The sequence below is a fragment of the Nothobranchius furzeri genome, chromosome 17, assembly GCF_043380555.1.
Source record: "Nothobranchius furzeri strain GRZ-AD chromosome 17, NfurGRZ-RIMD1, whole genome shotgun sequence".
NCBI classification, from domain to species: Eukaryota; Metazoa; Chordata; class Actinopteri; order Cyprinodontiformes; family Nothobranchiidae; genus Nothobranchius; species Nothobranchius furzeri.
The window spans coordinates 18,696,510-18,722,421 of NC_091757.1; positions in this window are offsets into that span (position 1 = coordinate 18,696,510).

Below are 25,912 nucleotides of genomic sequence, written 5' to 3' on the forward strand. Positions count from 1 at the left end.
CCCAAGCAAGATGCACCCCGAGGAGCGTCTTGCCACGTGTCACCACTGGGTCTGACTGAGCTCCTCCAGGAGAGAGGCCCAAGCAAGACACGCCCCGAGGAGCGTCTTGCCACGTGTCACCACTGGGTCTGATTGAGCACCTCCAGGAGAGAGGCCCCAGCAAGACGCGCCCCGAGTAGCATCTTGCCTTATGTTAGCACTCGGTCTGACTGAGCGCCTCCAGGAGAGAGGCCCAAGCAAGACCCGCCCCGAGGAGCGTCTTGCCACATGTCACTACTCGGTCTGACTGAGCGCCTACAGGAGGGAGGTCCAAGCAAGACGCGCCCCGAGGAGCGTCTTGCCACATGTCACTACTCGGTCTGACTGAGCGCCTCCAGGAGAGAGGCCCAAGCAAGACGCGCCCCGAGGAGCGTCTTGCCACATGTCAACACTGGGTCTGACTGAGGGCCCCCAGGAGAGAGGCCCAAATAAGACGCGCCCCGAGGAGCGTCTTGCAACATGTCAACATTGGGTCTGACTGAGGGCCTCCAGGAGAGAAGCCCAAGCAAGATGCGCCCCGAGGAGCGTCTTGCCACATGTCAGCACTCGGTCTGACTGAGCGCCTCCAGGAGAGAGGCCCAAGCAAGACGCGCCCCGAGGAGCGTCTTGACACATGTCTCCTCTGGGTCTGACTGAGCGCCTCCAGGAGAGAGGCCCAAGCAAGACGTGCCCCGAGGAGCATCTTGCCACATGTCAACACTGGGTCTGACTGAGCGCCTCCAGGAGAGAGGCCCAAGCAAGACGCGCCCCGAGGAGAGTCTTGCCACATGTCAGCACTCGGTCTGACTGAGCGCCTCCAGGAGACACGCCCAAGCAAGATGCGCCCCGAGGAGCGTCTTGACACATTTCTCCTCTGGGTCTGACTGAGCGCCTCCAGGAGAGAGGCCCAAGCAAGACGTGCCCCGAGGAGCGTCTTTCCACTTGTCAACACTGGGTCTGACTGAGTGCCTCCACGAGAGAAGCCCCAGCAAGACGCGCCCCGAGGAGCGTCTTGCCACATGTCAACACTGGGTCTGACTGAGCACCTCCAGGAGAGAGGCCCAAGCAAGACGCGCCCCGAGGAGCATCTTGCCACATGTCAACACTGGGTCTGACTGAGCGCCTCCAGGAGAGAGGCCCGAGGAGCGTCTTGACACATGTCACCTCTGGGTCTGACTGAGCGCCTCCAGGAGAGAGGCCCGAGGAGCGTCTTGTCACATGTCAACACTGGGTCTGACTGAGCCCCTCCAGGAGCGAGGCCCAAGCAAGAAACGCCCGAGGAGCGTCTTGACACATGTCAACACTGGGTCTGACTGAGCGCCTCCAGGAGAGAGGTCCAAGCAACACGCGCCCCGAGGAGCGTCTTGCCACATGTGACACTGGGTCTGACTGAGTGGCTCCATGAGAGATGCCCCAGCAAGACGCGCCCCGAGGAGCATCTTGTCACATGTCACTACTCGGTCTGACTGAGCGCCTCCAGGAGAGAGGCCCAAGCAAGACGTGCCCCGAGGAGCGTCTTGCCACATGTCAACAATGGGTCTGACTGAGGGCCTACAGGAGAGAAGCCCAAGCAAGAAGCGCCCCGAGGAGCGTCTTGCCACATGTCAACACTGGGTCTGACTGAGCGCCTCCAGGAGAGAGGCCCAAGCAAGACACGCCCCGAGGAGCGTCTTGACACATGTTAACACTGGGTCTGACTGAGGGCCTCCATTTGAGAAGCCCAAGCAAGACGCGCCCCGAGGAGAGTCTTGCCACAAGTCAACACTGGGTCTGACAGAGGGCATCCAGGAGAGAGGCCCAAGCAATACGCGCCCCGAGGAGCGTCTTGCCACATGTCAACAATGGGTCTGACTGAGGGCCTCCAGGAGAGAAGCCCAAGGAAGACGCACCCCGAGGAGCTTCTTGCCACATGTCAGCACTCGGTCTTACTGAGCGCCTCCAGGAGAGAGGCCAAAGCAAGATGCGCCCCGAGGAGCGTCTTGACACATGTCAACACTGGGTCTGACAGAGGGCCTCCATGAGAGAGGCCCAAGCAAGACGCGCCCCGGGGAGTGTCTTGCCACATGTCAACACTGGGTCTGACTGAGCGCCTCCAGGAGAGAGGCCCAAGCAAGACGCGGCCTGAGGAGCGTCTTGCCACGTGTCAACACTGGGTCTGACTTAGCGCCTCCAGGAGAGAGGCCCAAGCAAGATGCGCCCCGAGGAGCGTCTTGCCACGTGTCACCACTGGGTCTGACTGAGCTCCTCCAGGAGAGAGGCCCAAGCAAGACACGCCCCGAGGAGCGTCTTGCCACGTGTCACCACTGGGTCTGATTGAGCACCTCCAGGAGAGAGGCCCCAGCAAGACGCGCCCCGAGGAGCATCTTGCCTCATGTCAGCACTCTGTCTGACTGAGCGCCTCCAGGAGAGAGGCCCAAGCAAGACCCGCCCCGAGGAGCGTCTTGCCACATGTCACTACTCGGTCTGACTGAGCGCCTCCAGGAGGGAGGTCCAAGCAAGACGCGCCCCGAGGAGCGTCTTGCCACATGTCACTACTCGGTCTGACTGAGCGCCTCCAGGAGAGAGGCCCAAGCAAGACGCGCCCCGAGGAGCGTCTTGCCACATGTCAACACTGGGTCTGACTGAGCGCCTCCAGGAGAGAGGCCCAAGCAAGACGTGCCCCGAGGAGCGTCTTGCCACATGTGAACACTGGGTCTGACTGAGCGCCTCCAGGAGAGAGGCCCAAGCAAGACGCGCCCGGAGGAGCGTCTTGCCACATGTCAGCACTCGGTCTGACTGAGCGCCACCAGGAGAGAGGCCCAAGCAAGACGCGCCCCGAGGAGCGTCTTGACACATGTCTTCTCTGGGTCTGACTGAGCGCCTCCAGGAGAGATGCCCAAGCAAGACGTGCCCCGAGGAGCATCTTGCCACATGTCAACACTGGGTCTGACTGAGTGCCTCCATGAGAGAAGCCCCAGCAAGACGCGCCCCGAGGAGCGTCTTGCCACATGTCAACACTGGGTCTGACTGAGCACCTCCAGGAGAGAGGCCCAAGCAAGACGCGCCCCGAGGAGCGTCTTGCCACATGTCAACACTGGGTCTGACTGAGCGCCTCCAGGAGAGAGGCCCGAGGAGCGTCTTGCCACATGTCACCTCTGGGTCTGACTGAGTGCCTCCAGGAGAGAGGCGCAAGCAAGAAACGCCCGAGGAGCGTCTTGACACATGTCAACACTGGGTCTGACTGAGCACCTCCAGGAGAGAGGCCCCAGCAAGACGCTTCCCGAGGAGCGTCTTGCCACATGTCAGCACTCGGTCTGACTGAGCGCCTCCAGGAGAGAGGCCCAAGCAAGAAGTGCCCCGAGGAGCGTCTTGCCACATGTCAACAATGGGTCTGACTGAGGGCCTCCAGGAGAGAAGCCCAAGCAAGACGCGCCCCGAGGAGCGTCTTGCCACATGTCAACACTGGGTCTAATTGAGCGCCTCCAGGAGAGAGGCCCAAGTAGGACGCGCCCTGAGGAGCGTTTTGCCACATGTCACTACTCGGTCTGACTGAGCGCCTCCAGGAGAGAGGTCCAAGCAACACGCGCCCCGAGGAGCGTCTTGCCACATGTCAACACTGGGTCTGACTGAGTGCCTCCATGAGAGAAGCCCCAGCAAGACGCGCCCCGAGGAGCGTCTTGCCACATGTCACTACTCGGTCTGACTGAGCGCCTCCAGGAGAGAGGCCCAAGCAAGACGTGCCCCGAGGAGCGTCTTGCGACATGTCAACAATGGGTCTGACTGAGGGCCTCCAGGAGAGAAGCCCAAGCAAGAAGCGCCCCGAGGAGCGTCCTGCCACATGTCAACACTGGGTCTGACTGAGCGCCTCCAGGAGAGAGGCCCAAGCAAGACACGCCCCGAGGAGCGTCTTGACACATGTCAACACTGGGTCTGACTGAGGGCCTCCATGAGAGAAGCCCAAGCAAGACGCGCCCCGAGGAGAGTCTTGCCACATGTCAACACTGGGTCTGACAGAGGGCATCCAGGAGAGAGGCCCAAGCAATACGCGCCCCGAGGAGCGTCTTGCCACATGTCAACAATGGGTCTGACTGAGGGCCTCCAGGAGAGAAGCCAAAGCAAGACGCGCCCCGAGGAGCTTCTTTCCACATGTCAACAATGGGTCTTACTGAGGGCCTCCATGAGAGAAGCCCAAGCAAGACGCGCCCCGAGGAGTGTCTTGCCACATGTCAACACTGTGTCTGACTGAGCGCCTCCAGGAGAGAGGCCCAAGCAAGACGCGCCCCGAGGAGCGTCTTGCCACGTGTCAACACTGGGTCTGACTGAGCGCCTCCAGGAGAGAGGCCCAAGCAAGAAGTGCCCCGAGCAGCGTCTTGCCACTTGTCACCACTGGGTCTGACTGAGCTCCTCCAGGAGAGAGGCCCAAGCAAGATGCGCCCAGAGGAGCGTCTTGCCACGTGTCACCACTGGATTTGATTGAGCACCTCCAGGAGAGAGGCCCCAGCAAGACGCGCCCCGAGGAGCGTCTTGCCACATGTCACTACTCGGTCTAACTGAGCGCCTCCTGGAGAGAGGTCCAAGCAAGACGCGCCCCGAGGAGCGTCTTGCCAAATGTCACTACTCGGTCTGACTGAGCGCCTCCAGGAGGGAGGTCCAAGCAAGACGCGCCCCGAGGAGCGTCTTGCCACATGTCACTACTCGGTCTGACTGAGCGCCTCCAGGAGAGAGGCCCAAGCAAGACGTGCCCCGAGGAGCGTCTTGCCACATGTCAACAATGGGTCTGACTGAGGGCCTCCAGGAGAGAAGTCCAAGCAAGACGCGCCCAGAGGAGCGTCTTGCCACATGTCAACACTGGGTCTGACTGAGGGCCTCCATGAGAGAAGCCCAAACAAGACGCGCCCCGAGGAGAGTCTTGCCACATGTCAACAATGGGTCTGACTGAGGTCCTCCAGGAGAGAGGCCCAAGCAAGATGCGCCCGGAGGAGCGTCTTGCGACATGTCAACACTGGGTCTGACAGAGGGCATTCAGGAGAGAGGCCCAAGCAATAAGCACCCCGAGGAGCGTCTTGCCACATGTCACCACTGGGTCTGAATGAGCGCCTCCAGGAGAGAGGCCCAACCAAGACGCGCCCCGAGGAGTGTCTTGCCACATGCCAACACTGGGTCTGACTGAGCGCCTCCAGGAGAGAGGCGCAAGCAAGACGCGCCCCGAGGAGCGTCTTGCCACGTGTCAACACTGGGTCTGACTGAGAGCCTCCAGGAGAGAGGCCCAAGCAAGACGCGCCCCGAGGAGCGTCTTTCCACGTGTCACCACTGGGTCTGACTGAGCGCCTCCAGGAGAGAGGCCCAAGCAAGAAGCGCCCCGAGGAGCGTCTTGCCACATGTCAGCACTGGGTCTGACTGAGCGCCTCCAGGAGAGAGGCCCCACTAAGACGCGCCCCGAGGAGCGTCTTGCCTTATGTCAGCACTCGGTCTGACTGAGCGCCTCCAGGATAGAGGCCCAAGCAAGACGCGCCCCGAGGAGCGTCTTGCCACATGTCAACAATGGGTCTGACTGAGGTCCTCCAGGAGAGAGGCCCAAGCAAGATGCGCCCGGAGGAGCGTCTTGCGACATGTCAACACTGGGTCTGACAGAGGGCCTCCAGGAGAGAGGCCCAAGCAAGACGCGCACCGAGGAGCGTCTTGCCACATGTCACCTCTGGTTCTGACTGAGCGCCTCCAGGAGAGAGGCCCAAGCAAGACGCGCCCCGAGGAGCGTCTTGTCACATGTCAACACTGGGTCTGTCTGAGCGCCTCCAGGAGAGAAGCCCAAGCAAGACGCGCCCCGAGGAGCGTCTTGCCACATAGCAACAATGGGTTTGACTGAGGGCCTCCAGGAGAGAAGCCCAAGCAAGACGCGCCCCGAGGAGCGTCTTGACACATGTCAACACTGGGTCTGACAGAGGGCCTCCAGGAGAGAGGCCCAAGCAAGACGCGCCCCGAGGAGTGTCTTGCCACATGTCACTACTGGGTCTGACTGAGCGCCTCCAGGAGAGAGGCCCAAGCAAGTTGTGCCCCGAGGAGCGTCAGGCCACATGTCACTACTCAGTCTGACTGAGCGCCTCCAGGAGAGAGGCCCAAGCAAGACGCGCCCCGAGGAGCGTCTTGCCACATGTCAGCACTGGGTCTGACTGAGCGCCTCCAGGAGAGAGGCCCCAGCAAGACGCGCCCCGAGGAGCGTCTTGCCACATGTCACTACTCGGTCTAACTGAGCGCCTCCAGGAGAGAGGCCCAAGCAAGACGTGCCCCGAGGAGCGTCTTGCCACATGTCAACAATGGGTCTGACTGAGGGCCTCCAGGAGAGAAGCCCAAGCAAGATGCGCCCTGAGGAGCGCCTTGCCACATGTCAACACTGGGTCTGACTGAGGGCCTCCAGGAGAGAGGCCCAAATAGGACGCGCCCCGAGGAGCGTCTTGCCACATGTCAACAATGGGTCTGACTGAGGGCCTCCATGAGAAAAGCCCAAGCAAGACGCTCCCCGAGGAGAGTCTTGCCACATGTCAACACTGGGTCTGACAGAGGGCATCCAGGAGAGAAGCCCAAGCAATACGCTCCCCGAGGAGCGTCTTGCCACATGTGAACAATGGGTCTGACTGAGGGCCTCCAGGAGAGAAGTCAAAGCAAGACGCGCCCCGAGGAGCTTCTTTCCACATGTCAACAATGGGTCTTACTGAGGGCCTCCATGAGAGAAGCCCAAGCAAGACGCGCCCCGAGGAGTGTCTTGCCACATGTCAACACTGTGTCTGACTGAGCGCCTCCAGGAGAGAGGCCCAAGCAAGACGCGCCCCGAGGAGCGTCTTGCCACGTGTCAACACTGGGTCTGACTTAGCGCCTCCAGGAGAGAGGCCCAAGCAAGATGCGCCCCGAGGAGCGTCTTGCCACGTGTCACCACTGGGTCTGACTGAGCTCCTCCAGGAGAGAGGCCCAAGCAAGACGCGCCCAGAGGAGCGTCTTGCCACGTGTCACCACTGGATCTGTTTGAGCACCTCCAGGAGAGAGGCCCCAGCAAGACGCGCCCCGAGGAGCGTCTTGCCACATGTCACTACTCGGTCTAACTGAGCGCCTCCAGGAGAGAGGTCCAAGCAAGACGCGCCCCGAGGAGCGTCTTGCCAAATGTCACTACTCGGTCTGACTGAGCGCCTCCAGGAGGGAGGTCCAAGCAAGACGCGCCCCGAGGAGCGTCTTGCCACATGTCACTACTCGGTCTGACTGAGCGCCTCCAGGAGAGAGGCCCAAGCAAGACGTGCCCCGTGGAGCGTCTTGCCACATGTCAACAATGGGTCTGACTGAGGGCCTCCAGGAGAGAAGCCCAAGCAAGACGCGCCCAGAGGAGCGTCTTGCCACATGTTACAACTGGGTCTGACTGAGCGCCTCCAGGAGAGCGGCCCAAGCAAGACACGCCCCGAGGAGCGTCTTGACACATGTCAACACTGGGTCGGACTGAGGGCCTCCATGAGAGAAGCCCAAGCAAGACGCGCCCCGAGGAGAGTCTTGCCACATGTCAACACTCGGTCTGACAGAGGGCATTCAGAAGAGAGGCCCAAGCAATACGCGCCCCGAGGAGCTTCTTGCCACATGTCACCACTGGGTCTGAATGAGCGCCCCCAGGAGAGAGGCCCAACCAAGACGCGCCCCGAGGAGTGTCTTGCCACATGCCAACACTGGGTCTGACTGAGCGCCTCCAGGAGAGAGGCCCAAGCAAGACGCGCCCCGAGGAGCGTCTTGCCACGTGTCAACACTGGGTCTGACTGAGCGCCTCCAGGAGAGAGGCCCAAGCAAGACGCACCACGAGGAGCGTCTTTCCATGTGTCACCACTGGGTCTGACTGAGCGCCTCCAGGAGAAAGGCCCAAGCAAGACGCGCCCCGAGGAGCGTCTTGCCACATGTCAACACTGGGTCTGACTGAGCGCCTCCAGGAGAGAGGCCCAAGCAAGACGCGCCCCAAGGAGCGTCTTGCCACATGTCAACACTGGGTCTGACTGAGCGCCTCCAGGAGAGAGGCCCAAGCAAGACGCGCCCCGAGGAGCGTCTTGCCACATGTCAACACTGGGTCTGACTGAGCGCCTCCAGGAGAGAAGCCCCAGCAAGACGCGCCCCGAGGAGCGTCTTGCCTTATGTCAGCACTCGGTCTGACTGAGCGCCTCCAGGAGAGAGGCCCAAGCAAGACGCTCCCCGAGTAGCGTCTTGCCACGTGTCAACACTGGGTCTGATTGAGGGCCTTCTGGAGAGAGGCCCAAGCAAGACGCGCCCCGAGGAGTGTCTTGCCACATGTCACCACTTGGTCTGACTGAGCGCCTCCAGGAGAGAGGCCCAAGCAACACGCGCCCCGAGGAGCGTCAGGCCACATGTCACTACTCAGTCTGACTGAGCGCCTCCAGGAGAGAGGCCCAAGCAAGACACGCCCCGAGGAGCGTCTTGACACATGTCAACACTGGGTCTGACAGAGGGCCTCCATGAGAGAGGCCCAAGCAAGACGCGCCCCGAGGAGTGTCTTGCCACATGTCAACACTGGGTCTGACAGAGGGCCTCCAGGAGAGAGGCCCAAGCAAGACACGCCCCGAGGATTGTCTTGCCACATGTCACCACTTGGTCTGACTGAGCACCTCCAGGAGAGAGGCCCAAGCAACACGCGCCCCGAGGAGCGTCAGGCCACATGTCACTACTCAGTCTGACTGAGCGCCTCCAGGAGAGAGGCCCAAGCAAGACGCGCCCCGAGGAGCGTCTTGCCACGTGTAAACACTGGGTCTGATTGAGGGCCTTCTGGAGAGAGGCCCAAGCAAGACGCGCCCCGAGGAGCGTCTTGCCACATGTCAACAATGGTTCTTACTGAGGGCCTCCGGGAGAGAAGCCCAAGCAAGACGCGCCCCGAGGAGCTTCTTGCCACATGTCAGCACTCAGTCTGACTGAGCGCCTCCAGGAGAGAGGCCAAAGCAAGACGCCCCCCGAGGAGCGTCTTGACACATGTCAACACTGGGTCTGACAGAGGGCCTCCATGAGAGAGGCCCAAGCAAGACGCGCCCCGAGGAGTGTCTTGCCAAATGTCAACACTGGGTCTGACTCAGCGCCTCAGGGAGAGAGGTCCAAGCAAGACGCGCCCCGAGGAGCGTCTTGCCACATGTCACTACTCGGTCTGACTGAGCGCCTCAGGGAGAGAGGTCCAAGCAAGACGCGCCCCGAGGAGCGTCTTGCCACATGTCAATGCTGGGTCTGACTGAGTGCCTCCATGAGAGAAGCCCCAGCAAGACGCGCCCCGAGGAGCGTCTTGCCACATGTCACTACTCGGTCTGTTTGAGCGCCTCCAGGAGAGAGGCCCAAGCAAGACGTGCCCCGAGGAGCGTCTTGCCACATGTCAACAATGGGTCTGACTGAGGGCCTCCAGGAGAGAAGCTCAAGCAAGACGCGCCCCGAGGAGCATCTTGCCACATGTCAACACTGGATCTGACTGAGCGCCTCCAGGAGAGAGGCCCAACCAAGAAGCGCCCTGAGGAGCGTCTTGCCACATGCCAACACTGGGTCTGACAGAGGGCCTCCAGGAGAGAGGCCCAAGCAAGACGCGCCCCGAGGAGTGTCTTGCCACATGTCACCACTGGGTCTGATTGAGCGCCTCCAGGAGAGAAGCCCAAGCAAGACGGGCCCCGAGGAGCGTCTTTCCACATGTCAGCACTCGGTCTGACTGAGCACCTCCAGGAGAGAGGCCCAAGCAAGACGCGCCCCGAGGAGTGTCTTGCAACATGTCACCACTTGGTCTGACTTAGCGCCTCCAGGAGAGAGGCCCAAGCAACACGCGCCCCGAGGAGCGTCAGGCCACATGTCAACACTGGGTCTGACTGAGCGCCTCCAGGAGAGAGGCCCAATTAAGACGCACCCGGAGGAGCGTCTTGCAACATGTCAACACTGGGTCTGATTGAGGGCCTTCTGGAGAGAGGCCCAAGCAAGACGCGCCCCGAGGAGCGTCTTGCCACATGTCACTACTCGGTCTGACTGAGCGCCTCCAGGAGAGAGGCCCAAGCAAGACGTGCCCCGAGGAGCGTCTTGCCACATGTCAACAATGGGTCTGACTGAGGGCCTCCAGGAGAGAAGCCCAAGCAAGACGCGCCCCGATGAGCGTCTTGCCACATGTCAACACTGGGTCTGACTGAGGGCCTCCAGGAGAGAGGTCCAAATAAGACGCGCCGCGAGGAGCGTCTTGCCACATATCAACACTGGGTCTGACTGAGGGCCTCCAGGAGAGAAGCCCAAGCAAGATGCGCCCCGAGGAGCGTCTTGCCACATGTCAGCACTCTGTCTGACTGAGCGCCTCCAGGAGAGAGGCCCAAGCAAGACGCGCCCCGAGGAGCGTCTTGCCACATGTCAACACTGGGTCTGACTGAGCGCCTCCAGGAGAGAGGCCCAAGCAAGCCGCGCCCGGATGTGCGTCCTTGAACATGTCAGCACTCGGTCTGACTGAGCGCCTCCAGGAGAGAGGCCCAAGCAAGACGCGCCCCGAGGAGGGTCTTGACACTTGTCTCCTCTGGGTCTGACTGAGCGCCTCCAGGAGAGAGGCCCAAGCAAGACGTGCCCCGACGAGCATCTTGCCACATGTCAACACTGGGTCTGACTGAGTGCCTCCATGAGAGAAGCCCCAGCAAGACGCGCCCCGAGGAGCGTCTTGCCACATGTCAACACTGGGTCTGACTGAGCACCTCCAGGAGAGAGGCCCAAGCAAGACGCGCCCCGAGGAGCGTCTTGCCACATGTCAACACTGGGTCTGACTGAGCGCCTCCAGGAGAGAGGCTCGAGGAGCGTCTTGCCACATGTCACCTCTGGATCTGACTGAGCGCCTCCAGGAGAAAGGCGCAAGCAAGAAACGCCCGAGGAGCGTCTTGACACATGTCAACACTGGGTTTGACTGAGCACCTCCAGGAGAGAGGCCCCAGCAAGACGCGCCCCGAGGAGCGTCTTGCCACATGTCAGCACTCGGTCTGACTGAGCGCCTACAGGAGAGAGGCCCAAGCAAGAAGCGCCCCGAGGAGCTTCTTGCCACATGTCAACAATGGGTCTGACTGAGGGCCTCCAGGAGAGAAGCCCAAGCAAGACGCGCCCCGAGGAGCGTCTTGCCACATGTCAACACTGGGTCTAATTGAGCGCCTCCAGGAGAGAGGCCCAAGCAAGACGCGCCCCGAGGAGCGTCTTGCCACATGTCACTACTCGGTCTGACTGAGCGCCTCCAGGAGAGAGGTCCAAGCAACACGCACCCCGAGGAGCATCTTGCCACATGTCAACACTGGGTCTGACTGAGTGCCTCCAGGAGAGAAGCCCAAGCAAGATGCGCCCCGAGGAGCGTCTTGCCTTATGTCAGCACTCGGTCTGACTGAGGGCCTCCAGGAGAGAGGCCCAAATAGGACGCGCCCCGAGGAGCGTCTTGCCACATGTCAACAATGGGTCTGACTGAGGGCCTCCATGAGAAAAGCCCAAGCAAGACGCTCCCCGAGGAGAGTCTTGCCACATGTCAACACTGGGTCTGACAGAGGGCATCCAGGAGAGAAGCCCAAGCAATACGCGCCCCGAGGAGCGTCTTGCCACATGTCAACAATGGGTCTGACTGAGGGCCTCCAGGAGAGAAGCCCAAGCAAGATGCGCCCCGAGGAGCGTCTTGCCACATGTCAGCACTCTGTCTGACTGAGCGCCTCCAGGAGAGAGGCCCAAGCAAGACGCGCCCCGAGGAGCGTCTTGCCACATGTCAACACTGGGTCTGACTGAGCGCCTCCAGGAGAGAGGCCCAAGCAAGCCGCGCCCGGATGTGCGTCCTTGAACATGTCAGCACTCGGTCTGACTGAGCGCCTCCAGGAGAGAGGCCCAAGCAAGACGCGCCCCGAGGAGGGTCTTGACACTTGTCTCCTCTGGGTCTGACTGAGCGCCTCCAGGAGAGAGGCCCAAGCAAGACGTGCCCCGACGAGCATCTTGCCACATGTCAACACTGGGTCTGACTGAGTGCCTCCATGAGAGAAGCCCCAGCAAGACGCGCCCCGAGGAGCGTCTTGCCACATGTCAACACTGGGTCTGACTGAGCACCTCCAGGAGAGAGGCCCAAGCAAGACGCGCCCCGAGGAGCGTCTTGCCACATGTCAACACTGGGTCTGACTGAGCGCCTCCAGGAGAGAGGCTCGAGGAGCGTCTTGCCACATGTCACCTCTGGATCTGACTGAGCGCCTCCAGGAGAAAGGCGCAAGCAAGAAACGCCCGAGGAGCGTCTTGACACATGTCAACACTGGGTTTGACTGAGCACCTCCAGGAGAGAGGCCCCAGCAAGACGCGCCCCGAGGAGCGTCTTGCCACATGTCAGCACTCGGTCTGACTGAGCGCCTACAGGAGAGAGGCCCAAGCAAGAAGCGCCCCGAGGAGCTTCTTGCCACATGTCAACAATGGGTCTGACTGAGGGCCTCCAGGAGAGAAGCCGAAGCAAGACGCGCCCCGAGGAGCGTCTTGCCACATGTCAACACTGGGTCTAATTGAGCGCCTCCAGGAGAGAGGCCCAAGCAAGACGCGCCCCGAGGAGCGTCTTGCCACATGTCACTACTCGGTCTGACTGAGCGCCTCCAGGAGAGAGGTCCAAGCAACACGCACCCCGAGGAGCATCTTGCCACATGTCAACACTGGGTCTGACTGAGTGCCTCCATGAGAGAAGCCCCAGCAAGACGCGCCCCGAGGAGCGTCTTGCCTTATGTCAGCACTCGGTCTGACTGAGCGCCTCCAGGAGAGAAGCCCCAGCAAGACGCGCCCCGAGGAGCGTCTTGCCTTATGTCAGCACTAGGTCTGACTGAGCGCCTCCAGGAGAGACGCCCAAGCAAGACGCGCCCCGAGGAGCGTCTTGCCACATGTCAAGAATGGGTCTGACTGTGGGCCTCCAGGAGAGAGGCCCAAGCAAGATGCGCCTGGAGGAGCGTCTTGCCACATGTCAACACTGGGTCTGACAGAGGGCCTCCAGGACAGAGGCCCAAGCAAGACGCGCCCCGAGGAGCGTCTTGCCACATGTCACCTCTGGTTCTGACTGAGCGCCTCCAGGAAAGAGGCCCAAGCAAGACGCGCCCCGAGGAGCGTCTTGTCACATGTCAACACTGGGTCTGTCTGAGCACCTCCAGGAGAGAGGCCCAAGCAAGACGCGCCCCGAGGAGCGTCTTGCCACATGTCAACAATGGGTTTGACTGAGGGCCTCCGGTAGAGAAGCTCAAGCAAGACGCGCCCCGAGGAGCGTCTTGACAAATGTCAACACTGGGTCTGACAGAGGGCCTCCACGAGAGGCCCAAGCAAGACGCGCCCCGAGGAGCGTCTTGACACATGTCAACACTGGGTCTGACAGAGGGCCTCCACGAGAGAGGCCCAAGCAAGACGCACCCCGAGGAGTGTCTTGCCACATGTCACCACTGGGTCTGACTGAGCGCCTCCAGGAGAGAGGCCCAAGCAAGAAGCGCCCCGAGGAGCGTCTTGCCACATGTCAACAATGGGTCTGACTGAGGGCCTCCAGGAGAGAGGCCCAAGCAAGATGCGCCCGGAGGAGCGTCTTGCCACATGTCAACACTGGGTCTGACAGAGGGCCTCCAGGAGAGAGGCCCAAGCAAGACGCGCCCCGAGGAGCGTCTTGCCACATGTCACCTCTGGTTCTGACTGAGCGCCTCCAGGATAGAGGGCCAAGCAAGACGCGCCCCGAGGAGCGTCTTGTCACATGTCAACACTGGGTCTTTTTGAGCGCCTCCAGGAGAGAAGCCCAAGCAAGACGCTCCCCGAGGAGCGTCTTGCCACATGTCAGCACTCAGTCTGACTGAGCGCCTCCAGGAGAGAGGCCCAAGCAACACGCGCCCCGAGGAGCGTCTTGCCACATGTCAACAATGGGTCTGACTGAGGGCATCCAGGCGAGAAGCCCAAGCAACACGCGGCCCGAGGAGCGTCTTGCCACATGTCAGCACTCGGTCTGACTGAGCGCCTCCAGGAGAGAGGCCAAAGCAAGACGCGTCCCGAGGAGCGTCTTGACACATGTCAACACTGGGTCTGACAGAGGGCCTCCATGAGAGAGGCCCAAGCAAGACGCGCCCCGAGGAGTGCCTTGCCACATGTCAACACTGGGTCTGACAGAGGGCCTCCAGGAGAGAGGCCCAAGCAAGACGCGCCCCGAGGATTGTCTTGCCACATGTCACCACTTGGTCTGACTGAGCACCTCCAGGAGAGAGGCCCAAGCAACACGCGCCTCAAGGAGCGTCAGGCCACATGTCACTACTCAGTCTGACTGAGCGCCTCCAGGAGAGAGGCCCAAGCAAGACGCGCCCCGAGGAGCGTCTTGCCACGTGTCAACACTGGGTCTGATGGAGGGCCTTCTGGAGAGAGGCCCAAGCAAGACGCGTCCCGAGGAGCTTCTTGCCACATGTCAGCACTCGGTCTGACTGAGCGCCTCCAGGAGAGAGGCCAAAGCAAGACGCGCCCCGAGGAGCGTCTTGACACATGTCAACACTGGGTCTGACAGAGGGCCTCCATGAGAGACGCCCAAGCAAGACGCGCCCCGAGGAGTGTCTTGCCACATGTCAACACTGGGTCTGACAGAGGGCCTCCAGGAGAGAGGCCCAAGCAAGACGCGCCCCGAGGATTGTCTTGCCACATGTCACCACTTGGTTCTGACTGAGCGCCTCCAGGAGAGAGGCCCAAGCAACACGCGCCCGAGGAGCGTCAGGCCACATGTCACTACTCAGTCTGACTGAGCGCCTCCAGGAGAGAGGCCCAAGCAAGACACGCCCCGAGGAGCGTCTTGCCACGTGTCAACACTGGGTCTGATTGAGGGCCTTCTGGAGAGAGGCCCAAGCAAGACGCGCCCCGAGGAGTGTCTTGCCACATGTCACCACTTGGTCTGACTGAGCGCCTCCAGGAGAGAGGCCCAAGCAACACGCGCCCCGAGGAGCGTCAGGCCACATGTCACTACTCAGTCTGACTGAGCGCCTCCAGGAGAGAGGCCCAAGCAAGACGCGCCCCGAGGAGCGTCTTGACACATGTCAACACTGGGTCTGACAGAGGGCCTCCATGAGAGAGGCCCAAGCAAGACGCGCCCCGAGGAGTGTCTTGCCACATGTCAACACTGGGTCTGACAGAGGGCCTCCAGGAGAGAGGCCCAAGCAAGACACGCCCCGAGGATTGTCTTGCCACATGTCACCACTTGGTCTGACTGAGCGCCTCCAGGAGAGAGGCCCAAGCAACACGCGCCCCGTGGAGCGTCAGGCCACATGTCACTACTCAGTCTGACTGAGCGCCTCCAGGAGAGAGGCCCAAGCAAGACGCGCCCCGAGGAGCGTCCTACCACGTGTAAACACTGGGTCTGATTGAGGGCCTTCTGGAGAGAGGCCCAAGCAAGACGCGCCCCGAGGAGCGTCTTGCCACATGTCAACAATGGTTCTTATTGAGGGCCTCCGGGAGAGAAGCCCAAGCAAGACGCGCCCCGAGGATCTTCTTGCCACATGTCAGCACTCGGTCTGACTGAGCGCCTCCAGGAGAGAGGCCAAAGCAAGACGCCCCCCGAGGAGCGTCTTGACACATGTCAACACTGGGTCTGACAGAGGGCCTCCATGAGAGAGGTCATAGCAAGACGCGCCCCGAGGAGCGTCTTGCCACATGTCACTACTCGGTCTGACTGAGCGCATCAGGGAGAGAGGTCCAAGCAAGACGCGCCCCGAGGAGCGTCTTGCCACATGTCAATGCTGGGTCTGACTGAGTGCCTCCATGAGAGAAGCCCCAGCAAGACGCGCCCCGAGGAGCTTCTTGCCACATGTCACTACTCGGTCTGTTTGAGCGCCTCCAGGAGAGAGGCCCAAGCAAGACGTGCCCCGAGGAGCGTCTTGCCACATGTCAACAATGGGTCTGACTGAGGGCCTCCAGGAGAGAAGCTCAAGCAAGACGCGCCCCGAGGAGCATCTTGCCACATGTCAACACTGGATCTGACTGAGCGCCTCCAGGAGAGAGGCCCAACCAAGAAGCGCCCTGAGGAGCGTCTTGCCACATGCCAACACTGGGTCTGACAGAGGGCCTCCAGGAGAGAGGCCCAAGCAAGACGCGCCCCGAGGAGTGTCTTGCCACATGTCACCACTGGGTCTGATTGAGCGCCTCCAGGAGAGAAGCCCAAGCAAGACGGGCCCCGAGGAGCGTCTTTCCACATGTCAGCACTCGGTCTGACTGAGCGCCTCCAGGAGAGAGGCCCAAGCAAGACGCGCCCCGAGGAGTGTCTTGCAACATGTCACCACTTGGTCTGACTTAGCGCCTCCAGGAGAGAGGCCCAAGCAACACGCGCCCCGAGGAGCGTCAGGCCACATGTCAACACTGGGTCTGACTGAGCGCCTCCAGGAGAGAGGCCCAATTAAGACGCGCCCGGAGGAGCGTCTTGCAACATGTCAACACTGGGTCTGATTGAGGGCCTTCTGGAGAGAGGCCCAAGCAAGACGCGCCCCGAGGAGCGTCTTGCCACATGTCACTACTCGGTCTGACTGAGCGCCTCCAGGAGAGAGGCCCAAGCAAGACGTGCCCCGAGGAGCGTCTTGCCACATGGCAACAATGGGTCTGACTGAGGGCCTCCAGGAGAGAAGCCTAAGCAAGACGCGCCCCGAGGAGCGTCTTGCCACATGTCAACACTGGGTCTGACTGAGGGCCTCCAGGAGAGAGGCCCAAATAAGACGCGCCCCGAGGAGCGTCTTGCCACATGTCAACACTGGGTATGACTGAGGGCCTCCAGGAGAGAAGCCCAAGCAAGATGCGCCCCGAGGAGCGTCTTGCCACATGTCAGCACTCGGTCTGACTGAGCGCCTCCAGGAGAGAGGCCCAAGCAAGACGCGCCCCGAGGAGCGTCTTGCCACATGTCAACACTGGGTCTGACTGAGCGCCTCCAGGAGAGAGGCCCAAGCAAGCCGCGCCCGGATGTGCGTCCTTGAACATGTCAGCACTCGGTCTGACTGAGCGCCTCCAGGAGAGAGGCCCAAGCAAGACGCGCCCCGAGGAGGGTCTTGACACTCGTCTCCTCTGGGTCTGACTGAGCGCCTCCAGGAGAGAGGCCCAAGCAAGACGTGCCCCGACGAGCATCTTGCCACATGTCAACACTGGGTCTGACTGAGTGCCTCCATGAGAGAAGCCCCAGCAAGACGCGCCCCGAGGAGCGTCTTGCCACATGTCAACACTGGGTCTGACTGAGCACCTCCAGGAGAGAGGCCCAAACAAGACGCGCCCCGAGGAGCGTCTTGCCACATGTCAACACTGGGTCTGACTGAGCGCCTCCAGGAGAGAGGCCCGAGGAGCGTCTTGCCACATGTCACCTCTGGGTCTGACTGAGCGCCTCCAGGAGAAAGGCGCAAGCAAGAAACGCCCGAGAAGCGTCTTGACACATGTCAACACTGGGTTTGACTGAGCACCTCCAGGAGAGAGGCCCCAGCAAGACGCGCCCCGAGGAGAGTCTTGCCACATGTCAGCACTCGGTCTGACTGAGCGCCTCCAAGAGAGAGGCCCAAGCAAGAAGCGCCCCGAGGAGCTTCTTGCCACATGTCAACAATGGGTCTGACTGAGGGCCTCCAGGAGAGAAGCCCAAGCAAGACGCGCCCCGAGGAGCGTCTTGCCACATGTCACTACTCGGTCTGACTGAGCGCCTCCAGGAGAGAGGTCCAAGCAACACGCACCCCGAGGAGCATCTTGCCACATGTCAACACTGGGTCTGACTGAGTGCCTCCATGAGAGAAGCCCCAGCAAGACGCGCCCCGAGGAGCGTCTTGCCACATGTCACTACTCGGTCTGACTGAGCGCCTCCAGGAGAGAGGCCCAAGCAAGCAGGCCCCGAGGAGCATCTTGCCACATGTCAACAATGGGTCTGACTGAGGGCCTCCAGGAGAGAAGCCCAAGCAAGAAGCGCCCCGAGGAGCGTCTTGCCACATGTCAACACTGGGTCTGACTGAGCGCCTCCAGGAGAGAGGCCCAAGCAAGACACGCCCCGAGGAGCGTCTTGATACATGTCAACACTGGGTCTGACTGAGGGCCTCCATGAGAGAAGCCCAAGCAAGACGCGCCCCGAGGAGAGTCTTGCCACATGTCAACACTGGGTCTGACAGAGGGCATCCAGGAGAGAGGTCCAAGCAATACGCGCCCCGAGGAGCGTCTTGCCACATGTCAACAATGGGTCTGACTGAGGGCCTCCAGGAGAGAAGCCAAAGCAAGACGCGCCCCGAGGAGCGTCTTGCCACGTGTCACCACTGGGTCTGACTGAGCTCCTCCAGGAGAGAGGCCCCAGCAAGACGCGCCCCGAGGAGCGTCTTGCCTTATGTCAGCACTCGGTCTGACTGAGCGCCTCCAGGAGAGAGGCCCAAGCAAGACGCGCCCCGAGGAGCGTCTTGCCACATGTCACTACTCGGTCTAACTGAGCGCCTCCAGGAGAGAGGTCCAAGCAAGACGGGCCCCGAGGAGCGTCTTGCCCAAATGTCACTACTCGGTCTGACTGAGCGCCTCCAGGAGGGAGGTCCAAGCAAGACGCGCCCCGAGGAGCGTCTTGACACATGTCACTACTCGGTCTGACTGAGCGCCTCCAGGAGAGAGGCCCAAGCAAGACGTGCCCCGAGGAGCGTCTTGCCACATGTCAACACTGGGTCGGACTGAGGGCCTCCATGAGAGAAGCCCAAGCAAGACGCGCCCCGAGGAGAGTCTTGCCACATGTCAACACTCGGTCTGACAGAGGGCATTCAGAAGAGAGGCCCAAGCAATACGCGCCCCGAGGAGCTTCTTGCCACATGTCACCACTGGGTCTGAATGAGCGCCCCCAGGAGAGAGGCCCAACCAAGACGCGCCCCGAGGAGTGTCTTGCCACATGCCAACACTGGGTCTGACTGAGCGCCTCCAGGAGAGAGGCCCAAGCAAGACGCGCCCCGAGGAGCGTCTTGCCACGTGTCAACACTGGGTCTGACTGAGCGCCTCCAGGAGAGAGGCCCAAGCAAGACGCACCACGAGGAGCGTCTTTCCATGTGTCACCACTGGGTCTGACTGAGCGCCTCCAGGAGAAAGGCCCAAGCAAGACGCGCCCCGAGGAGCGTCTTGCCACATGTCAACACTGGGTCTGACTGAGCGCCTCCAGGAGAGAGGCCCAAGCAAGACGCGCCCCGAGGAGCGTCTTGCCACATGTCAACACTGGGTCTGACTGAGCGCCTCCAGGAGAGAGGCCCAAGCAAGACGCGCCCCGAGGAGCGTCTTGCCACATGTCAGCACTGGGTCTGACTGAGCGCCTCCAGGAGAGAAGCCCCAGCAAGACGCGCCTCGAGGAGCGTCTTGCCTTATGTCAGCACTCGGTCTGACTGAGCGCCTCCAGGAGAGAGGCCCAAGCAAGACGCTCCCCGAGTAGCGTCTTGCCACGTGTCAACACTGGGTCTGATTGAGGGCCTTCTGGAGAGAGGCCCAAGCAAGACGCGCCCCGAGGAGTGTCTTGCCACATGTCACCACTTGGTCTGACTGAGCGCCTCCAGGAGAGAGGCCCAAGCAACACGCGCCCCGAGGAGCGTCAGGCCACATGTCACTACTCAGTCTGACTGAGCGCCTCCAGGAGAGAGGCCCAAGCAAGACGCGCCCCGAGGAGCGTCTTGACACTGTCAACACTGGGTCTGACAGAGGGCCTCCATGAGAGAGGCCCAAGCAAGACGCGCCCCGAGGAGTGTCTTGCCACATGTCAACACTGGGTCTGACAGAGGGCCTCCAGGAGAGAGGCCCAAGCAAGACACGCCCCGAGGATTGTCTTGCCACATGTCACCACTTGGTCTGACTGAGCACCTCCAGGAGAGAGGCCCAAGCAACACGCGCCCCGAGGAGCGTCAGGCCACATGTCACTACTCAGTCTGACTGAGCACCTCCAGGAGAGAGGCCCAAGCAAGACGCGCCCCGAGGAGCGTCTTGCCACGTGTAAACACTGGGTCTGATTGAGGGCCTTCTGGAGAGAGGCCCAAGCAAGACGCGCCCCGAGGAGCGTCTTGCCACATGTCAACAATGGTTCTTACTGAGGGCCTCCGGGAGAGAAGCCCAAGCAAGACGCGCCCCGAGGAGCTTCTTGCCACATGTCAGCACTCAGTCTGACTGAGCGCCTCAGGGAGAGAGGCCAAAGCAAGACGCCCCCCGAGGAGCGTCTTGACACATGTCAACACTGGGTCTGACAGAGGGCCTCCATGAGAGAGGCCCAAGCAAGACGCGCCCCGAGGAGTGTCTTGCCAAATGTCAACACTGGGTCTGACTCAGCGCCTCAGGGAGAGAGGTCCAAGCAAGACGCGCCCCGAGGAGCGTCTTGCCACATGTCACTACTCGGTCTGACTGAGCGCCTCAGGGAGAGAGGTCCAAGCAAGACGCGCCCCGAGGAGCGTCTTGCCACATGTCAATGCTGGGTCTGACTGAGTGCCTCCATGAGAGAAGCCCCAGCAAGACGCGCCCCGAGGAGCGTCTTGCCACATGTCACTACTCGGTCTGTTTGAGCGCCTCCAGGAGAGAGGCCCAAGCAAGACGTGCCCCGAGGAGCGTCTTGCCACATGTCAACAATGGGTCTGACTGAGGGCCTCCAGGAGAGAAGCTCAAGCAAGACGCGCCCCGAGGAGCATCTTGCCACATGTCAACACTGGATCTGACTGAGCGCCTCCAGGAGAGAGGCCCAACCAAGAAGCGCCCTGAGGAGCGTCTTGCCACATGCCAACACTGGGTCTGACAGAGGGCCTCCAGGAGAGAGGCCCAAGCAAGACGCGCCCCGAGGAGTGTCTTGCCACATGTCACCACTGGGTCTGATTGAGCGCCTCCAGGAGAGAAGCCCAAGCAAGACGGGCCCCGAGGAGCGTCTTTCCACATGTCAGCACTCGGTCTGACTGAGCACCTCCAGGAGAGAGGCCCAAGCAAGACGCGCCCCGAGGAGTGTCTTGCAACATGTCACCACTTGGTCTGACTTAGCGCCTCCAGGAGAGAGGCCCAAGCAACACGCGCCCCGAGGAGCGTCAGGCCACATGTCAACACTGGGTCTGACTGAGCGCCTCCAGGAGAGAGGCCCAATTAAGACGCACCCGGAGGAGCGTCTTGCAACATGTCAACACTGGGTCTGATTGAGGGCCTTCTGGAGAGAGGCCCAAGCAAGACGCGCCCCGAGGAGCGTCTTGCCACATGTCACTACTCGGTCTGACTGAGCGCCTCCAGGAGAGAGGCCCAAGCAAGACGTGCCCCGAGGAGCGTCTTGCCACATGTCAACAATGGGTCTGACTGAGGGCCTCCAGGAGAGAAGCCCAAGCAAGACGCGCCCCGATGAGCGTCTTGCCACATGTCAACACTGGGTCTGACTGAGGGACTCCAGGACAGAGGCCCAAATAAGACGCGCCCCGAGGAGCGTCTTGCCACATGTCAACACTGGGTCTGACTGAGGGCCTCCAGGAGAGAAGCCCAAGCAAGATGCGCCCCGAGGAGCGTCTTGCCACATGTCAGCACTCTGTCTGACTGAGCGCCTCCAGAAGAGAGGCCCAAGCAAGACGCGCCCCGAGGAGCGTCTTGCCACATGTCAACACTGGGTCTGACTGAGCGCCTCCAGGAGAGAGGCCCAAGCAAGCCGCGCCCGGATGTGCGTCCTTGAACATGTCAGCACTCGGTCTGACTGAGCGCCTCCAGGAGAGAGGCCCAAGCAAGACGCGCCCCGAGGAGGGTCTTGACACTTGTCTCCTCTGGGTCTGACTGAGCGCCTCCAGGAGAGAGGCCCAAGCAAGACGTGCCCCGACGAGCATCTTGCCACATGTCAACACTGGGTCTGACTGAGTGCCTCCATGAGAGAAGCCCCAGCAAGACGCGCCCCGAGGAGCGTCTTGCCACATGTCAACACTGGGTCTGACTGAGCACCTCCAGGAGAGAGGCCCAAGCAAGACGCGCCCCGAGGAGCGTCTTGCCACATGTCAACACTGGGTCTGACTGAGCACCTCCAGGAGAGAGGCTCGAGGAGCGTCTTGCCACATGTCACCTCTGGATCTGACTGAGCGCCTCCAGGAGAAAGGCGCAAGCAAGAAACGCCCGAGGAGCGTCTTGACACATGTCAACACTGGGTTTGACTGAGCACCTCCAGGAGAGAGGCCCCAGCAAGACGCGCCCCGAGGAGCGTCTTGCCACATGTCAGCACTCGGTCTGACTGAGGGCCTCCAGGAGAGAAGCCCAAGCAAGACGCGCCCCGAGGAGCGTCTTGCCACATGTCAACACTGGGTCTAATTGAGCGCCTCCAGGAGAGAGGCCCAAGCAAGACGCGCCCCGAGGAGCGTCCTGCCACATGTCACTACTCGGTCTGACTGAGCGCCTCCAGGAGAGAGGTCCAAGCAACACGCACCCCGAGGAGCATCTTGCCACATGTCAACACTGGGTGTGACTGAGTGCCTCCATGAGAGAAGCCCCAGCAAGACGCGCCCCGAGGAGCGTCTTGCCTTATGTCAGCACTCGGTCTGACTGAGCGCCTCCAGGAGAGAAGCCCCAGCAAGACGCGCCCCGAGGAGCGTCTTGCCTTATGTCAGCACTAGGTCTGACTGAGCGCCTCCAGGAGAGACGCCCAAGCAAGACGCGCCCCGAGGAGGGTCTTGCCACATGTCAAGAATGGGTCTGACTGAGGGCCTCCAGGAGAGAGGCCCAAGCAAGATGCGCCTGGAGGAGCGTCTTGCCACATGTCAACACTGGGTCTGACAGAGGGCCTCCAGGACAGAGGCCCAAGCAAGACGCGCCCCGAGGAGCGTCTTGCCACATGTCACCTCTGGTTCTGACTAAGCGCCTCCAGGAAAGAGGCCCAAGCAAGACGCGCCCCGAGGAGCGTCTTGTCACATGTCAACACTGGGTCTGTCTGAGCACCTCCAGGAGAGAGGCCCAAGCAAGATGCGCCCCGAGGAGCGTCTTGCCACATGTCAACACTGGGTCTGACAGAGGGCCTCCACGAGAGAGGCCCAAGCAAGACGCACCCCGAGGAGTGTCTTGCCACATGTCACCACTGGGTCTGACTAAACGCCTCCAGGAGAGAGGCCCAAGCAAGACGTGCCCCGAGGAGCGTCAGGCCACATGTCACTACTCAGTCTGACTGAGCGCCTCCAGGAGAGAGGCCCAAGCAAGACGCGCCCCGAGGAGCGTCTTGGCACATGTCAGCACTGGGTCTGACTGAGCGCCTCCAGGAGAGAGGCCCCAGCAAGACGCGCCCCGAGGAGCGTCTTGCCTTATGTCAGCACTCGGTCTGACTGAGCGCCTCCAGGAGAGAGGCCCAAGCAAGACGCGCCCCGAGGAGCGTCTTGCCACATGTCAACAATGGGTCTGACTGAGGGCCCCCAGGAGAGAGGCCCAAGCAAGATGCGCCCGGAGGAGCGTCTTGCCACATGTCAACACTGGGTCTGACAGAGGGCCTCCAGGAGAGAGGCCCAAGCAAGATGCGCCCCGAGGAGCGTCTTGCCACATGTCACCTCTGGTTCTGACTGAGCGCCTCCAGGATAGAGGGCCAAGCAAGACACGCCCCGAGGAGCGTCTTGTCACATGTCAACACTGGTCTTTTTGAGCGCCTCCAGGAGAGAAGCCCAAGCAAGACGCGCCCCGAGGAGCGTCTTGCCACATGTCAGCACTCAGTCTGACTGAGCGCCTCCAGGAGAGAGGCCCAAGCAACACGCGCCCCGAGGAGCGTCTTGCCACATGTCAACAATGGGTCTGACTGAGGGCATCCAGGCGAGAAGCCCAAGCAACACGCGGCCCGAGGAGCGTCTTGCCACATGTCAGCACTCGGTCTGACTGAGCGCCTCCAGGAGAGAGGCCAAAGCAAGACGCGTCCCGAGGAGCGTCTTGACACATGTCAACACTGGGTCTGACAGAGGGCCTCCATGAGAGAGGCCCAAGCAAGACGCGCCCCGAGGAGTGCCTTGCCACATGTCAACACTGGGTCTGACAGAGGGCCTCCAGGAGAGAGGCCCAAGCAAGACGCGCCCCGAGGATTGTCTTGCCACATGTCACCACTTGGTCTGACTGAGCACCTCCAGGAGAGAGGCCCAAGCAACACGCGCCTCAAGGAGCGTCAGGCCACATGTCACTACTCAGTCTGACTGAGCGCCTCCAGGAGAGAGGCCCAAGCAAGACGCGCCCCGAGGAGTGTCTTGCCACGTGTCAACACTGGGTCTGATTGAGGGCCTTCTGGAGAGAGGCCCAAGCAAGACGCGCCCCGAGGAGCTTCTTGCCACATGTCAGCACTCGGTCTGACTGAGCGCCTCCAGGAGAGAGGCCAAAGCAAGACGCGCCCCGAGGAGCGTCTTGACACATGTCAACACTGGGTCTGACAGAGGGCCTCCATGAGAGACGCCCAAGCAAGACGCGCCCCGAGGAGTGTCTTGCCACATGTCAACACTGGGTCTGACAGAGGGCCTCCAGGAGAGAGGCCCAAGCAAGACGCGCCCCGAGGATTGTCTTGCCACATGTCACAACTTGGTTCTGACTGAGCGCCTCCAGGAGAGAGGCCCAAGCAACACGCGCCCGAGGAGCGTCAGGCCACATGTCACTACTCAGTCTGACTGAGCGCCTCCAGGAGAGAGGCCCAAGCAAGACGCGCCCCGAGGAGCGTCTTGCCACGTGTCAACACTGGGTCTGATTGAGGGCCTTCTGGAGAGAGGCCCAAGCAAGACGCGCCCCGAGGAGTGTCTTGCCACATGTCACCACTTGGTCTGACTGAGCGCCTCCAGGAGAGAGGCCCAAGCAACACGCGCCCCGAGGAGCGTCAGGCCACATGTCACTACTCAGTCTGACTGAGCGCCTCCAGGAGAGAGGCCCAAGCAAGACGCGCCCCGAGGAGCGTCTTGACACATGTCAACACTGGGTCTGACAGAGGGCCTCCATGAGAGAGGCCCAAGCAAGACGCGCCCCGAGGAGTGTCTTGCCACATGTCAACACTGGGTCTGACAGAGGGCCTCCAGGAGAGAGGCCCAAGCAAGACACGCCCCGAGGATTGTCTTGCCACATGTCACCACTTGGTCTGACTGAGCGCCTCCAGGAGAGAGGCCCAAGCAACACGCGCCCCGAGGAGCGTCAGGCCACATGTCACTACTCAGTCTGACTGAGCGCCTCCAGGAGAGAGGCCCAAGCAAGACGCGCCCCGAGGAGCGTCCTACCACGTGTAAACACTGGGTCTGATTGAGGGCCTTCTGGAGAGAGGCCCAAGCAAGACGCGCCCCGAGGAGCGTCTTGCCACATGTCAACAATGGTTCTTACTGAGGGCCTCCGGGAGAGAAGCCCAAGCAAGACGCGCCCCGAGGATCTTCTTGCCACATGTCAGCACTCGGTCTGACTGAGCGCCTCCAGGAGACAGGCCAAAGCAAGACGCCCCCCGAGGAGCGTCTTGACACATGTCAACACTGGGTCTGACAGAGGGCCTCCATGAGAGAGGTCATAGCAAGACGCGCCCCGAGGAGCGTCTTGCCACATGTCACTACTCGGTCTGACTGAGCGCCTCAGGGAGAGAGGTCCAAGCAAGACACGCCCCGAGGAGCGTCTTGCCACATGTCAATGCTGGGTCTGACTGAGTGCCTCCATGAGAGAAGCCCCAGCAAGACGCGCCCCGAGGAGCTTCTTGCCACATGTCACTACTCGGTCTGTTTGAGCGCCTCCAGGAGAGAGGCCCAAGCAAGACGTGCCCCGAGGAGCGTCTTGCCACATGTCAACAATGGGTCTGACTGAGGGCCTCCAGGAGAGAAGCTCAAGCAAGACGCGCCCCGAGGAGCATCTTGCCACATGTCAACACTGGATCTGACTGAGCGCCTCCAGGAGAGAGGCCCAACCAAGAAGCGCCCTGAGGAGCGTCTTGCCACATGCCAACACTGGGTCTGACAGAGGGCCTCCAGGAGAGAGGCCCAAGCAA